Source organism: Rhinopithecus roxellana, chromosome 8 (genome assembly GCF_007565055.1).
Source record: "Rhinopithecus roxellana isolate Shanxi Qingling chromosome 8, ASM756505v1, whole genome shotgun sequence".
NCBI classification, from domain to species: domain Eukaryota; kingdom Metazoa; phylum Chordata; class Mammalia; order Primates; family Cercopithecidae; genus Rhinopithecus; species Rhinopithecus roxellana.
The window spans coordinates 118,723,259-118,740,050 of record NC_044556.1 but is presented as its reverse complement, the minus strand read 5'-3'; positions in this window follow the sequence as shown (position 1 = coordinate 118,740,050).

Below are 16,792 nucleotides of genomic sequence, written 5' to 3'. Positions count from 1 at the left end.
AGGATGCCTAGATGTTTAGAAGTGTTTTAAGAGCAAGAGGTCAAGTATCACCCTCTCAAGGGGCCAGAGTAGAGTGGTGAGACTATATATCTGTGTTTTAGATCTTGCCCTACCTCCAAATTGGATATGAAGATTAATTGGGTAGAATTTTCTCAACCCATTGCATTCCTTACCATTTAGTGTGCACTCACTCTGAGATGATGGCTAGGATTTCATGAGCGCTGTGTTTATGAAATGACTGAAATGTGTTCATCTTTTTAGCGTGGAAGAAACACCACTCATTGACAAAGAAGTAGTTATTCATGAAGAGTGATAAAAAGCATCTGAAATTCCTTCCAATCTCACATCAAATATCTTCCAATACACTGGAAGTACGATTATTTTTATTGATAGTAAAAATTTTCATGTTAAGTATTTATAGTTATTAATTATTTAGAAACAAAATCTTATAATTTTAACCAAATTGCTAAGAAGCTATTAGTTGCATTTTATAAGTAAAGAATGGTCTTAGAGAGAGAAGTTACCTGCCTTGACCAAGATGACACAGCCAGGATGTAGTAGAGCCAGGATGAAAGCCAGGTCTACATAGATGCATGTGTACAGCTTTATAGCTTATTAGTGTTGCTATTAAAAGCTTTTGCTAAGATAATACATCTATTTTATGCAGCAACTTGGAAACTAAGGCATTCTCAAAACTTCTGTATTATTATTTTTTAATTTTTTAATTTTTTGTGGGTACATAGTAGGCATATATATTTACGGGGCACATGAGGTACTTTGATGCAGGCATGCAATGTGTAGTAATCACATTACGGAAAATTGGGTATCCATTCCCTCAATATTATTGATTGGTTCAAACTAGGCAGATATAACTTCAAGACCAGATCCTTGAAAGAATGAAGCACAGAAAAATTTAAAGGCTTTCAAACTTAGGATTACTCATCACCTAGAGAGCAAAATAGTGCCCTGCAAATAGGAGAGACCCCATCAATACAAATTCCCGTCCCCTCCTGCCTAGCATGAGGTGCACAGTAGAATGTGAGGGGCAGAAGACTGGATACCAGAGACCTTGGAATCTACGAAAGGGGACACAAAAACCGAAGGCACTCTGAAAAGGTGGTAAGAGATCTTCCATGGCAAACAGAACCCGTTTTTCCATTCTTCTTGAAGGTCAGGCCTTACTCTGTTGACACAAGGGTTGTTTTCTGTGTCATTTTCTAGCTAAGGCTGATGGTACCTAACGGTGGTACAGATTTTGATTCTTTCTCATCACTTCAAAGTCTATATAAAGATTCTGCTGAGAAGGAGCCTATAATTTTTCATTGTTATGGGTTAAACATACTGACTTTCATTTGATAGGCGAAGTGCCCTGTGATAACGGGTAACAATAATTATAGTTGCAGTAATAGCAACCATTAAGTAAGTGTTTAGTGTGTGTCAAATGCTGTGAAAAGTGCTTTATATACATACATCATCTCACATGATCCCCTCAACAGCCCTCAAAAGTTGAAATCATTACTTCTACTTTACCTAACTAAAAGCAAAGGCCGGGTGCAGTGGCTCATGCCTGTAATCCTAGCAGATTGGGAGGCCAATTTGGGTGGATTGATCGAGCCCAAGAGTTCAAGACCAGTCAACAAGGTGAAACTGTCTCTACAAAAAAATATAAAAATTAGCCAGGCTTGGTGGCACATGCCTGTAGTCCCAGCTTCTTAAGAGACTAAAGTGGTAGTATTGCCTGAGCCCAGGAGATGGAGGTTGCAGTGAGCCAAGATCATGCCACTGCACTCCAGCCTGAGTGACAGAGTGAGAACCTGTCTCAAAAAACAAACCCAACAAAACCCCCAAAACAGTCAAGTAATTTCCCCTTGACCATCTAGCTAATGCCTGGCGGAACTAGAGCCAATTTACTTCAGACTCCAAATACTATATTCTTGACCCTTATATTTTAACTTTGTTACTAATACCCTGATCATCTATGACCCAGGGAAACTGAGACACAAGGTGTTGATTCATTAAGGTAACAGTTTGGAATAGACGGGGTGGACTTGCGATTTATAAACATAAATTTTGCTTCTTAATTGTCCATTCATTCATGTAACTAATATTTATGATGAGGAATAATTAATGCTGCATTCTATTTATTAGCAACAATATCCGCAGTAAAGTATAACTGAACATCATAAACGTGTTAATAATACTTAACAAAATAAATATTAAATGCAATCATCAGTGATATTTCCTACACAACTTACTGCTTTCCTTTAAAAAGCCTTCTTCAGTTTCCTCTAAACCAACATTTTTTAATCTGAGGCCCCACAGGATTCATAGATAAAATTTGAGGTAGGGAAGGGGTGATGTAAATGGAGTCGGCTTGGAAAAAACTGACATTTTTATTTCACTAGCATCTAATTGAAATTTGATGTTTTTGAGTTACAAATATTGGCAACAAACTGCTGTAAAGTTGTAATATCTCTAACTTTATCACTATGCATATTTTAAAGTATGATTTTGCAGTTGTTATAAATACCTTGAAATATCATTTATGTTCATCTCTATTTGGAAACTAATTGTTATTAGATATACTGCTGCATATATTATCTAATATGTCTTTAATAAAGACATATATATTCCTATAGCACAAATTTTTTTTTTTTTTTTTTTTTTTTTTTTTTTTTTTTTTTTTTTTTTTTGAGACGGAGTCTCGCACTGTCACCCAGGCTGGAGTGCTGTGGCCGGATCTCAGCTCACTGCAAGCTCCGCCTCCCGGGTTCACGCCATTCTCCTGCCTCAGCCTCCCGAGTAGCTGGGACTACAGGCGCCGCCACCTCGCCTGGCTAGTTTTTTGTATTTTTCGGTAGAGATGGGGTTTCACCGTGTTAGCCAGGATGGTCTCGATCTCCTGACCTCGCGATCCGCCTGTCTCGGCCTCCCAAAGTGCTAGGATTACAGGCTTGAGCCACCGCGCCCGGCCAGCACAAATATTTTAATATTTGATAGCTGCATTTCAATGTAATTTGTCTCTTTTGCAGCCTTATGCCATTTATGTATTTGGCAACAATATTGAGGAAAAGTCCATGGACTTTACCATAAAAAAGTTTGAGAACTCCTGTTCTAAGTCATGTAATAGGGGTAAACTTTCTTATAAACAGGAGTTGGAGTGCAGAGAGGGTAACTGTGCCTGATCTCTGCAGAGCAAGAAGATCCTAAGCCTGAGACCATTCCTGAGAAACTCCTTCCCATACACCTTGCTCGGACCAATGCATGTGCAGTTAAGTTTCTCTCTTTGGCTAGCTTATGTCTTCATGATTCCAAGAAGAAGCATGTCCTCATGGACAGAAAACTCAGCAATTGGTGTCTGTCCAAATATTGACCGAGACTCAGGGCCCTGCAGTGTTGACTGGTCATTCAGGAGCTTCGTACTGACACCCGGGTGCCTGTCGGGCTTTCTTGTGTGATTCCAGGCAAGTTCTTCAAGACTCTGAGTCTTGAACTCATCTTACTATAGTTGGGATAATAAGCCTTGATGTTTATAAAGTGCTTTACAATTTTCAAACTACTACATTACCTCTTCAGTTCTCACAATACAACTTTAGAACTGGATAAGCATTGTCACTCTTATATTATATGTGAAGAAGCAGGCTCTGAGAGATCACAAAACATGCCTAGGATTCTATATGAGTTCAGGGCAAAGTTGGGAGTAGAACCCAAATCTTCATACTCTTAGAAAAATACCCTTTCTCAACATGGACAACTTTACACAGCTTACCAACATAAACGTCCTTTGGGCATCTCTCTACCTGCTGTTTTCCTTCTTAAAAACTCAGTTCCTGCAATGACCCTTCATGTCACCCCACCAAAATCCCTTTATACCCCGCACTTGTGTAGTACTCAACAATGTGCCTTTTGATATTGGGTGGATTCCTGCCTTAAGTTTTGACAGGCTTGTGTGCTGTTACTCAGTGTGAATTTCGGGTCTACCAGAGTAGCTGGCTGACCTCGGACAAGTCACTTAAGCAGCCTGGGCCTTTATTTTCTCCTCTATAAATGGTGGTAATACCAGTTTCACAGGCTTGTTGTGAAAATTGAATAAGAGGATCATGAAGATGGTTTTATAGAACTGTGAAATGCTTTATAAAATGTCACTTGATGCTATCAACAACCAAAATAAAGATAGGTTGGGAGGTGGTAAGGTGCAATGAGTGATTCAGAAAAAGAATCTGAGGACATGGGAACTGTTCAAGTCCTGGCACTTTTTACTTGCATAACCCTGGAAAAACTGCTGTCTCTTCCTGAACCACAGTTCTCAGTTTTGACACAATTTTTTTAGTTTACCTATTAAAGATTTTGTGAAGATAAATGAGACAAAGTATCAAAGCTCTTACTACAATGTCTAACACTCAATAGCTTGTATTGTTGTTGCTGTTATTATTATTTTTTTCTGAAGATGAAGAATCTTTTTTTTTTTTTTTTTTTTGAGACAGAGTCTCACTGTTGCTCAGGCTAGAGTGCAGTGGTACAACCTCCTGGGTTCAAGAGATTCTCGTGCTTTTGCCTCCAGAGTAGCTGGGATTACAGGCATTCACTGCCACACCCAGCTAATTTTGTTGTTTCTTTGTTTCAGTAGAGATGGGTTTTCACCAGGTTGACCAGGCTGGTCTCGAACTCCTGACCTCAAGTGATCCACCCACCTCGGCCTCCCAAAGTGCTAGTACTACAGGCCTGAGCCACCATGCCCAGCCAGAAGAAGAGTCTTTTCTTACACATCTTATTGCCCACAATGTCAGCACAGTATTTTGCAAATAACAGATGCCCAAATAGAATTTTTGAAGGAATCACTGATTTTTTTAAAAAATCCTGTGAGGTAATAGAGATGGAAAACACTGTAAATTTTTAAAATTTCTATCCAAATATCATGCCTTGACATTTTTTCTCAAGTCAGAGACACCGTGTTATAGAAGAGAATTAGCAGGCCTGAATACAAACCAATTCTTGAGACTCATCCCGGCTGTCTCCTGCACTTCTAAAGATTGAAAGATATTTTAATCTTCCATCCTAAAGATGAAAGGATATGCTATCTATATGGCACTGCTTGGTTCTTCTATGTGACACTGCTTGCCCATCTAATGGGGGTGGCTGCTTTTCAAGCACATGCAGTTTTTCAAGGGTCCATCACTCTCATCAGATGATGAGCTCCATAGGAACCGAGTCCATATTTACAGCTCTTTGCGTTCTCAGGAGTCAGCATAATGGAGGCCAAAGGGAAGGCCCTCACTGAATGTTTACTGCTGACCATGATGGTTTTACCCATTCCATAGCCCAGGTTCCAGGCAGAGGCAGCTGCTAAGGCTTTGAATATACGACCCATTTTCCTTTATTCTTTTAGAGTTCTTTTGAGAAAAGAAGCACTTAAGAGAATTAAGGCACAGATTGAGGATGCTGTGATTTTTACTACAGCTATTAATTATTAGCTGATGAATGAAAAAAGGAAGTATTAAATGCACAGCTGGTCAAGATCACTCCATCAGATAGAAAGAGGTTAGCCATACACCTCTAGTTTGTTGCTTCTAGCATCTTACGATGCTTGATATTAAACAATTAAGAATGAAAAGACATCTATCTGAATTATGATATGTCTGGAGATAGAAATCTCACTTTTGTGTAGTACTTTTACTGTAAAAATCGCTTTTATTTCCACCTTATTATTTTGTCTCACAATAGCCTTGTAGGGTAGGTGGTATTGTCCCCAGTTTTACAGATGAAGAATCTGGAGTGTAGTGAATTAGATCTAAACCACTCCTTAAGGCTTTGCAGCCAGTATATTTATTATCTATTGCTGTATAACAAATTACCCCAAACTTTAGCAGCTTAAACCAACAAATATTAGTTATCGCACGGTTTCTGTCATCCAAGAATCTGGGCACTGCTCAGCCAGGTGCCTCTGGCTCAAGGTCTCTCATGAGGTTACAGTGATGCTGTTGCCGCAGGCTCAACTGGGGTAGGATCGGCTTCCAAGCTCACTTGTGATCATTGGCAGAATCAGTTCCTTGCAGGCTGTCAGACTAAGGGCTGCAGTTCCTCACCAGCTGTTGGCCAGTTCCTTGTCATGGGTGGTCTCTCCATAGGGCAGCTCACAATATGGCAGCTGGCTTCCCTCAGAGTGAGCAAGTGAGAAAGCAAGAGAGACCACCCAACATAGCCACAGTCATTTTATAAACCAATCTTGAAAGTGGCATCCCAGTACGTCTGCTGTGTTCTGTTCATTAGCCTCACTCGAGGAAAGGGGGTTACAGAAGGGAATGAATAGCAGGACACAGGGTCACTGGGGGCCATCATAGCAGCTGCCTCCATAGATCAATTCAGTAAAGAAGGATTCAGACTCAGGCTAGCGTTCTTTCTAATACACCATGCTGCTTCAGCCAGGACCCATTAATTCTTTAACTTGCCTCATATTTATTGTGGAAACTATTCTTGACACAAGGGATGCAAAAATAAAATGTGTGACCTGAAGAAACTCACAACGCATGAGTGAGGAATGGACAATTCCAGTACCCACTGGGGTCAAGGCCATGCCAGAAAAAAGCAGGTGGCATTGTGGGAAGTTCACGGTGAGACACACTCCCCAGTCTCAAGAAGCCTCCTGGATGGAGGAGCTGACATCTGAGACAAGTGTTGACAGATTTATGGACTGGCAGGATTGGGTGAGGAGAAGTGGAAAAGGCCTCTCCAGCACCTATGAAAGACTAAGTTTGAGAAAACATCACCCATTTGACAAAGTGCAAATTATTTAGTACAACAGCCAATAGATAAGCAGGGTAAGCAGCTGGTGTTGGGGCTGGAAAATTGAGCTGTGTGCAGTTATCAGCCTCCAACACATTGCATCACCTGGAGAGCTTTTAAAAATACCTATACCTTAAATGAAATTAATGAAATCAAAATCTCTGGCGGTCAGGCCTGGGCATTGGCATATTTTTAATCACTTTAGGTGACTCCAAGGTGTTGTCAGAGTGACAACTATTGGACTCAATTATAAAAGGGCCTGGTAGACTGTGCTAAAAAGTTTACATTTACAAAAAATCAAGGAGGCTTAAAGTAGAGAAGTGATTTGATGAAATTTGTATTTTAGAAATATCATTCTATTCATACAGTCTGGAAGATGGAATCTAAAAGCAGAAACTACAAAGGAAGATTCAGGCAAAGAGGTTATTGCAATAATCCAGATGAGAGATGAAGATTAGCAATGGTAAATTAAAGCAGTATCCATGAAGATTCAGGGGTCAGGACAGATGAATATTATTTGAGAATATTAAGGCAACAAGTTGATTGCATGCAGGGTATAAGGGAGACAGAGGAACAATTGGTGACTGGAGGTTTCTCGTTTGACACAATGGGGAGATGTGGTAATATTCCCCAATAAATGGAATGCAGGAAGAGCAGTGGGAATGAGTGAGGAAATGATACAAATATGAGTTGAGTTGGACAGGACACCTATGTGGGCATGTCCAATAGGCCACTGGAATGATGGCTAGAAGCTGAAAAGATAGGTGTGAGCTGGAGATAATTATTTAAGAGTCACAAAGCCCAGGGAGTAGCTGAGATCAACAAGAGAGAAGAAAGCGAAGGATGGACCCCTAACAGATAATTATATTCAAGGGGCAGACAGAGAAAGGGAAGCTGTCCTCCAAGACAGAGAAAGAGCAATCTAAGATTTGAGAAGAAAAGCAGAAGGCAATGGTATTTAATGGAAAAGGGGAGAAACTTTCATAAAAAAGAGGTGATCAGGAGATCCCAAAGCTACAGAAAAGTAAACAATAATGGAGAGTTATGAATAATCCCTTTTTTGAGTAGCAGTTAGGTATCAAGTACTTCACAACTCTTTCAATGAGGAATTTGGGGGCAATAACTACAAGAAAAATTCTGATTTTAATCGTAAGAACTTCTACTGTTTCATCTATCAAGAAGTGTATGGAGAGAAGACTCCCATGATAGTACACTAGGGCTGATTAGGATTTACTCCTGAGCTGGGCTAGCGTCACCATCCGGGAGAGTATCCAGCCACCTATAAAAATTTTAAGTTTTTCTTAACCAGTAGAAAGGATGAAATGGATGTTGGATGGGTAAAAAATAGTGTCTGCTACAAATATTTTTCTTCAGGTATATCCTCTCAACAAGGTAGGGATTATTACCTCCTTTTTTACAGATGAGAAAACCAGGGGAAGCACCAGTAAGAACCTGTTCAAGAAGGCACATCTCAGATGTAGAAGAACCATAATTCAACTCGAGTCCGTCTGCTTCCCTAGACTGTGGTATTTAAACAGCTTATAATGAAAATTCCTTCTATAGCTCCCCATAAAAGGGCACATGGTTCTTTCTTAATGTATTATTTCAGGCATTCATTCACCACTCATGTATTTGTGAAGGTGTTCTTACTAAATAAACTATTGGGACCTTACTTGACTGTGACTTCATCAGTTTATGACTAATTACCTCTCCAACTTGTCAAGATTATTCAGAATTCTAATTTTACTCTGTAAGGTGTTAGTCATTTCTTATAATGCAGGATTAACTAGAGAGAGACACTCTGTCAGCAACATGTTTCAAACTGTGACTGCAGATACCTGTGAGCTGGTGAGCTGCGTGGCCAGGACTACTCCCTGAGCATGATTCATGGTGCATTCACCTCACAGTACAATGGCCTCTGGGACTGTATTTTCCTAGCTTGCTAGCAAGTTTGCTACAGTATAGTCATATGTCATATTGATGATAAGATAGGCAATATTTATTATTTATTTTATCTGTAGAGCAGCCCATCAATCTGCCACAGAAGAATATTAAATTCGTTTACATAAAATGGTTTTGAAACTGGTTTATCTCAAACATCTGTGATCATCCACGTTAGCAAATTCATCATTTGACTTCCTCTAGGGTCTTTCCAGGAAACTAGGACACAGTGACTGATCGACCATGTCCAAGAAATCTTTCTTTACTTTCTCTTGTTTCCCTACATCTTCTTTCTTTCCCTGACATACCTTGCCTTTTATTCATTCCCCTGAATCTCTTTTCCGTAAGTAGTTTAGCTAATTTAGCCCTGGAACCATGCTCAGTGATGAAATAGGCACAGGCTTAGAGAATACTCAATTACTGATTGATTATTAACCTTCCAGCTTCTGCAACCAACATCACCCATCCACATTCCATAAGGGAATAAAGAGCAAATAAATGAATGGGCACCAAATCTAGTGCATTTTTAAGGTAGTATAATTTGTTTTAGGTTCCCAAGGTCCACACTGACCAGTGATGTGCTACTTCGTGCTCAATAACTGTCAGTCCTCCAGTCCATGAAGGACAGCTACGGTATATGCCTAATACCAACATACAATGAGAAGACATTGATATCAGGAGAGTTAATAACCATAATAGCTACATTGATTGAGTGCTTACCATGTGCTGGTCACTGTGCTCAGCACTTTAACACTATATCTCTTTTAATCTTTGACTTTGCAAAGTAGCTGCTCTAAATAGCCTCTCTCACAACAGAAGAAACTGAGGCTTCGAGAAGTTAAGCAACTTGTCCAAGGTTACGCAGTCAGGTAATGACAACCTGATATTCCAGTCCAAGTTTTTCGTTTTCTCTTGTTGCTGTTTTTGGCTGCAGAGATGGAAATTCTCAACCATTCTGATACGGTTTGGCTGTGTCCCCACCCAGATCTCATCTTGAATTGTAGCTCCCCTAATTCTCACATGTTGTGAGAGGAACCTGGTGGGAGGTAACTGAATCATGAGGGCGGGTATTTCCCATGCTGTTCTCATGATAGTGAATAAGTCTCATGAGATCTGACGGTTTTATAAAGGGGAGTTTCCCTGCACACACTCTCTTGCCTGCCACCCTTTACTCTTCCTTCGTTTTCCACCATGATTGTGAGGCCTCCCCAGCCATGTGGAATTGTGAGTCAATTAAACCTCTTTCCTTTATAAATTACCCAGTCCTGGGTATGTCTGTATTAGCAGCATGAGAACAGACTAATACACATTCTGTGTTCCAAACGCTTAAATAAGCAACAGCAGTCTCCTCTTGATTTATTCATTTAACTCACATACAAATTTCTAAATCTCCCTGCTTTATGCTCAGAACTTGAGTTTTAAAAAAGAATAACATTTTACCTATTCTTTAGAGTAAGTTCTTTCTTAAGGCCCCCAATTTTTCTCCACAGAGAGATCAAAACCAGCCTTGTTTAACAAAGGTAAGAGGTTTTGGGAAGGCTTTTTGAGGGAGAGGCTGGCTCATTTCTCAAGTGGGGGCCTCCTAGGACAGTTGGGACAAGAGCCCCGAGTCACCTGTGGCAGAGCACAGAAGGAAGAGGAGCTACCTAACTTGTATGTAAGAAGGCAGCTATGTTGTTGTTGCTGCTGCTGCTGTTGTTGTTGTTGTTGTTGTTGTTATGGAGTTTCGCTCTTGTCGCCTAGGCTGGAGTGCAATGGTGTGACCTCAGCTCACTGCAACCTCTACCTCCCAAGTTCAAGCAATTCTCCTGCCTCAGCCTCCCGAATAGCTGGGATTACAGGTGCCCACCACCACGCCTGCTTACTTTTTTGTATTTTATTAGAGATGGGGTTTCACCATGCTGGCCAGACTGGTCTCGAACTCCTGACCTCAGGTCATCCACCCACCTTGGCCTCCCAAAGTGTTGGGATTACAGGCGTGAGTCACTGCACCCAGCTTTTTTCTTTTTAAAACAACTATTTAAAGGTCAAGTGAACCTTTGGGCGCCACAGACACAAGGATAATTTTCACCCACTCAGAGGTTCTTCATCATGCACATCCATTGAGTGCTTGGGAGAAGAACTGGAGGCAGGGCCAGGGACCAGAAAGAACATCCCTTGATAAGCAGGCCAGCTGCAGGTAAGGCATGAAGGGTCATCCAGACCCTCTTCCCTAAGGAAAAAAAAAAATCACTTGTGGAAGCGCAGCTAACTCTGTCACCCCCAGGTAAAAAATGAAGACTCAGGTGGGCTGGGAATAAAACAAAAACAAACAAGCAAACAAAAACCAACCCTAGAGGAAGGGGAAAGAAATCGCCAGGGAGTAGATTATTAGATGTCTTCCACTATTGGGAGTGGTGCAGGATCTAAGAGAAAGGCTCATCCTAACAACAGGATGCACAGGGCATGCCTAAAACCAGCCTAGTGGCACCAGGTAACAAACAATTGCAATCTAATGAGAGAAACAGGGAAGGGGCAAGGAGAGAACCTCTCAGATGTTCAGGTGTACAGGGAAGGCAAGAGGCACGGGTGGCATACAGACATTGAGGAAGACTTTCAGGCAGCCAGCCCTCATCAAAGGTAATGTTAGAGGAATCTGAAGCTGGTGTTGCACTAGAAATAGCCACAGCAACAATACAAGCCAAATCCTGCCTGGGTTTCATTTGGACTTTCTGCAACTGACGGTTCATGTCAGTTCTCAATTCTTAAAAATATTGTGGCCTTTTCTTCATTTCAATTCTAAACCAATGTTCTCTATGCTGCATTCTAGCTAATTTCTTGCAATGTGTCTTCCATTGTATAGATCCTTTCAGCTGGTTCTAATCTTCTGCTTAGTCTACTCAATGAGTTTTTAAGTTGCAAATATACCTTTTTTTAAAGAAGTAAATAGAAGTTCTATTTAATCTTTAAATCTGCCCTGTCATTTTATATTCTCTTCTCTTTGCTCACGTATTTGACACCTTCTATACATTAACATATTAAATATACTCGCTTTGTATACTGCATCTGATAAATCCAGTGTCTGAAATCCTGTGGGTCTGATTCTCCAACCTGTTTCTTTCTGCTCTCAACCACAATGCTTTGTTTCTTTCATGCTTTTTCAGTGAACTCTTGTTTGATTTAATTTTGTGTGGAATACATCCCTGGTGATGGTGCATTCTTCTGTAAAGAATTTGTGTTTGTTTTAGTCAGATGATAGGGGGCCACCAATCTAATACTATCTAAAAATAAAATTTCGACTTGTACTTTTTTGAATTAAATAGGCAAAATGAATTTTTACGAAAATCAGAAAATCCCCAAAAGGCTAAATTTAAGCGAAAAAACTCTGGGAATATGATTTTTTCTCTCTCTCTCTATGGTTACGTTTAAGTTAACAGTTTTCCTTGTTGACCTTCTTTGTGGTGGCGGTTTTTGTTTTTGCTTTAATGAAAGGATTTTCCGAAGGGTAAATGACTCTATCCTTTCTGTCTTTAATTACCCTCTCTAATTAGAGTGGGCTCCTATAACAGGGTTAGTCACCAAGGCCACCAGAAATTAACTGATTTCTCCAGGATGGCCGGTGGTTTTGGATTCCTGCTTTCTCTTTGTTTTCGCAAGTTGAAATCACTTATAAAAATAAAGGAGCAAAGTGTCCTAGTAGTGTCTATTAGTCTTGTCCTGGATTTGAATCCCAGGTCTGCTATTTTAATTATTGTGCAATCCTGGGCAATCTATTTGCTTTTCTGAACTTGTTTGGTCACTTGTAAAACATGAATAATAATACTTATCCACATATCTGGCTCTCATGAAGACTCAAAATAATGAATATAAATTGCTTAGAACAAAGAAGAAACCTTGCCTGGCACTTAATCAGAGGCAGCTGTTACAAGTTGTTAGCAGACTCTCTTGGCATAAATGTCTTGAAATCTTTAAAAACAAAATTGGTCATTTTCCATACAGGCCTTCTGCCCACTCAACCCAGAGTGGTAGTAACAGAGAAGAGACCTGGTTTGGAGGCAACTGGGCTGTTATAGTACGAGTAAAGGTGCTGGTCAGTGGGATCTCTGTTTCCCCATCTTCTGTTGCGTTGTTTGTGTCCCAATCAGAAACGATCCAGTGGCATAAATGACATATCTCAAATGTACAGGTGAAAAAATAAATAAATTGGGTGGGGAGGATGTCAACTGAGAGTTGACTTCTATTATTAAGTGCTGTTGTACAGAATCTTAAAGAGTAATGAGGAATTAGCTCAATAGTATTTGGGCAGATTCTCCATCTGCCAGGATGATAGCCTTAATGATTACTTCCATAACATCCAATGGGTAAATCTAATTCACATGTTTCTGATCCACTTACACTAATGTAATTTCAACTTGGCCTGATAGACACTGACTGATATACAGACTGTCCTCTCTCCTTTTGGTTAATTTGGCCAGATGAAAATTAATGAGAACTTAATGTTCATTTGAAAATAATTAGGTCTATTGAATTTTACATGTGGCAAACCATCTTTATTTTTAAAGGATTTTAAGAGTTTGTTGACTGACGGTTATGTGACTATGGTCACTTGGGACTTTTTCATTTATTGTGCCCTGTATCAATCATTTTAAAGTCTTTCAAAGAAATAATAAATTGTGGCAGCATCATTAACTGAAGGCTCTTCAATATCTTATGGAATTTTTGTCTGTAAGAGTGTGGAAAGAATCCATGGTTTGTATTCCTTCTCATCTCTTGAAAGATGTTTATATCAAATTGAATAGATTTTGTTGGCAACTTTATCCCTTCCAATGTTCATTCAACCTTCAACAAATATTGTTGAACCCTACAATGAGTTCAATTGGTTGGGTTCCCTGGGATACAGATTGCAAATTATAGACTTGCTTGCAGGTTTATTGAGAAGTGCTGATAGGTACAACATCTGCGAGTGAGGGAAATTGGACTCGGCAGAAGAAGTTAAACTGTGCTGTAGTTTTGACCAAGGCCTCAGCTGGCCCTTCAGAGAGTCCTGGAGCTGGGGATAGCCTTTCAGAATTGTCCTGAGTTGAGGCAAGTGGCCCAGGCCTTTGTACCACTGTATTGACTAATCACTGGGTTACAACTTTAGAAGGAACAAAACATTGGGCAAAGAACTTTCTTTTACCAGTGGCAATTCCTAGGAAGGCAATCAGCTGTGAACCGTTGGCAGCTGACACTCCCAGCTGCTGGGGGAAATAAAAGCATGCCTCCATCCTGAAGGCAGGACCTGAGTAATGCACTGCAGCCTCTCCTAGCTCAGGGATACATCAGTGAGCAAAATCTAACACCGTTTCCTGCTTCATGGAGCTTACAGTCTAGTGGATAGTCACAGTGAAAAAAAAAAAAAGCTGTAAAATTATATATTGGCTATGGGTGATTGAGTCACTGAAATCTGCCCCTGTAGACTGTCCCTAGGGAGCTCAATGTTTCACAGCTATCAGGTATATTTTGTAAAGCTTCTGTGAGAATGTATAAGACGGGCAGGACACTCAGATTATTTCCAGTCTACACAGAGGAAAACTCAGGCACTGCATAGGCAGAGACTACCCTAAGCCATATTCTAATGCAAGGGTGGAAATGGTAAAAAATAGCTACAGGTTATCAAGAATCCTCTCACTCTTAGGCCTACTGTAAACATTACCGGATGATTTTCCTTGTTGGCTTTCTTTGTGGACGTGTTTTTTGTTTTTTCTTTTAATATAGTTTATTCTTTTTTGAAGGATGAATAGCTCTTTAGGGTTCGGCTTCATTTTGTCTCCTTAATTTGAGTGGGCTCCTACAGGTAATACCTACCTGAAAGGTAAAGATGAACAAACTGAGGTCCAGAGAACCTTAATTGCATATGGTAACAGCCATTAAGTGACAGAGTTTGACACAAGCCTATCTCTGTTTCCTTACCCTTTCATTACCCATGCCCAGGTATTCTGATACATGATCTGGAAGATCACATGGTGAAGTGGGGAGGTAAAGTGAATTTTTGTGTTTCTTAATCTTCTATTGTGCATTCTGTGTCCCCTTCAGAAACAACATTGGTTTTCAAACAATTTGCAAGTAAACTCTCTGGACTTTAGAGAATAGTGCATGGGACACGGTCAAAGATGAATTTAACCTCAGGGGAAGGCTGCTACAAAACCAGATGTCCTAGCTTACCAAATATAATGAAGTTGCACTAGGAAGTGGACAAGAGAGGGAAGAGTTTAGGAGCCCTTCTCTGGCTCAGCAGAATGAATGGTGCAAGGATCCAGCCCTCAGCTAGAAAGAAGATCCTCTCGTGGGGAGTGGGCACTGATATCTGGTGTTTGAGCATCCTGCAGAGGAGATCATGAGGGAGGGTCTATAAAGTAGTAAAGAATAGGGGAAAGCATAAACTTCACAGCCAGTCAGACTGGGTATAAAGCTCAGACTTGACATTCTCTAGGGTTTGCCTTGGATACATTACTTCACCTCGCTGAGCCACAGCTTCCCAGTGTGTAAATCAGGGATATTCTGATCATCTTCACAGCAATATGGTGACAATTCAATAAGAATATATGTTAAAATGCCAATAGCAGAGCAGGCACTGGGTAATTAGTAGCTCTACCTCTTAGCAAGGTATGAGCTCCCACTTTTGGTCTTCTTGCTGTAAAGAGGCTGGAACTCAGAAAGTGTTCATAAAACCAGTCTGCTTCCCTGGGGGTTAGTTATGACTCAGGGCAGCCACAGCTGACACAAGCCAGACTTTGCCTTTATTGCTCTACAGAAAGGAACAGGGACATGGTTCTGGTTCACTGGCTGGGGACAGGCAGTTTCCACCAGGCTAGCTCAGAAGAATGAGGCAGTGAGTACAGGAACTGCTAGAAGCGAGATTACCTCCCCTGTGCCATTTCCCTGGGGGAGCCCTATGCCTCTCAGAGAGCTGTAACAAGCAAGAAGGTTTTGTAGAGTCCCATAGGTCCTGGGAAGGGGTGGGAGAGAAACAGCCTACTTCTCAAGGTCACTTGCAGGCTGTATGTCACCCACACCTTTGAGCAGAGCGTGAAGGCAACACCACCCTCTGCCAGATCACCTCCTTGTATTTTGCCTGATGAGCAGCAGGCTCTCGTGGGCAGAGATTTAAGAGTGGGAACTTCATATTCCAGAACAAATGGAGCCTACCTGGCACCAGGGCCTTGGCATTTATTATTCTTTGGGATCCTTTATATCTGCTTTAATTTTCAATTAATATGGTGAACTGTTTTTCACTTGTCAGCAACCTTGACTAGCTGCCCTCTCACTGCAGAGCACAAGCTGCATAGCATGGAGCTTGAGAGCTCTGACTTCAGTTCACACAATGAGGAATAGAAATCTGCTCCACTGCTTACTAATTGTATGACTTTTAACTCCTAGAATTTCAAACGGTAAGATGGGAATAACGTTAATACACACCAGATGCAAATGAGCTAAGGCACTGTGAGGTGCTATTCTAATGCCTTACACCTGTTAGATGTTCAATTAATGTCACTAATATAACGCAGTGTTTCTGTTAAGCAGTCAATCCTTTGGTAGTAAGAGTTGTATGATCAACCTGGCCACAAGGAAAAGCAAAGGAAATATAGTAGAAAGAAATGCACAGATTCCATGACTTAGAAGAAATATGGGATGAAGAATTTTGAAAAATGACCTTAAAGGCATTTATTCAGGACAGATGGCCATACTGTTTCTGATAAAAGTCAGTCTGCTCTAAGGGGGCCTCAGCTTTAGAACTGCATTTTAATGAGAAGGATTCTTAACTTAGTTATCATATGGCATAGGGGTGTTGGTGATAATTTCATTCATTCCACAAATATTTTTACTGCCTACCATGTGCAAAAGTTTTCAAAATAAAATAACTGACACATTCAGAGTAGTGTGGTACATATAATTTCTTGTCAACCGGATTGGAATTATTTGGAGTGAAACTGAAGAAGGCCAAGTTTCCCTTTGTATTTTCTGCTTGCTCTTCTAGCATTCTCCTGCTCCAGGTACCTCCAGCCTCCTCCCACCTCCCACCACATCCCATCTCAGCTCATGTCCTTAGTTG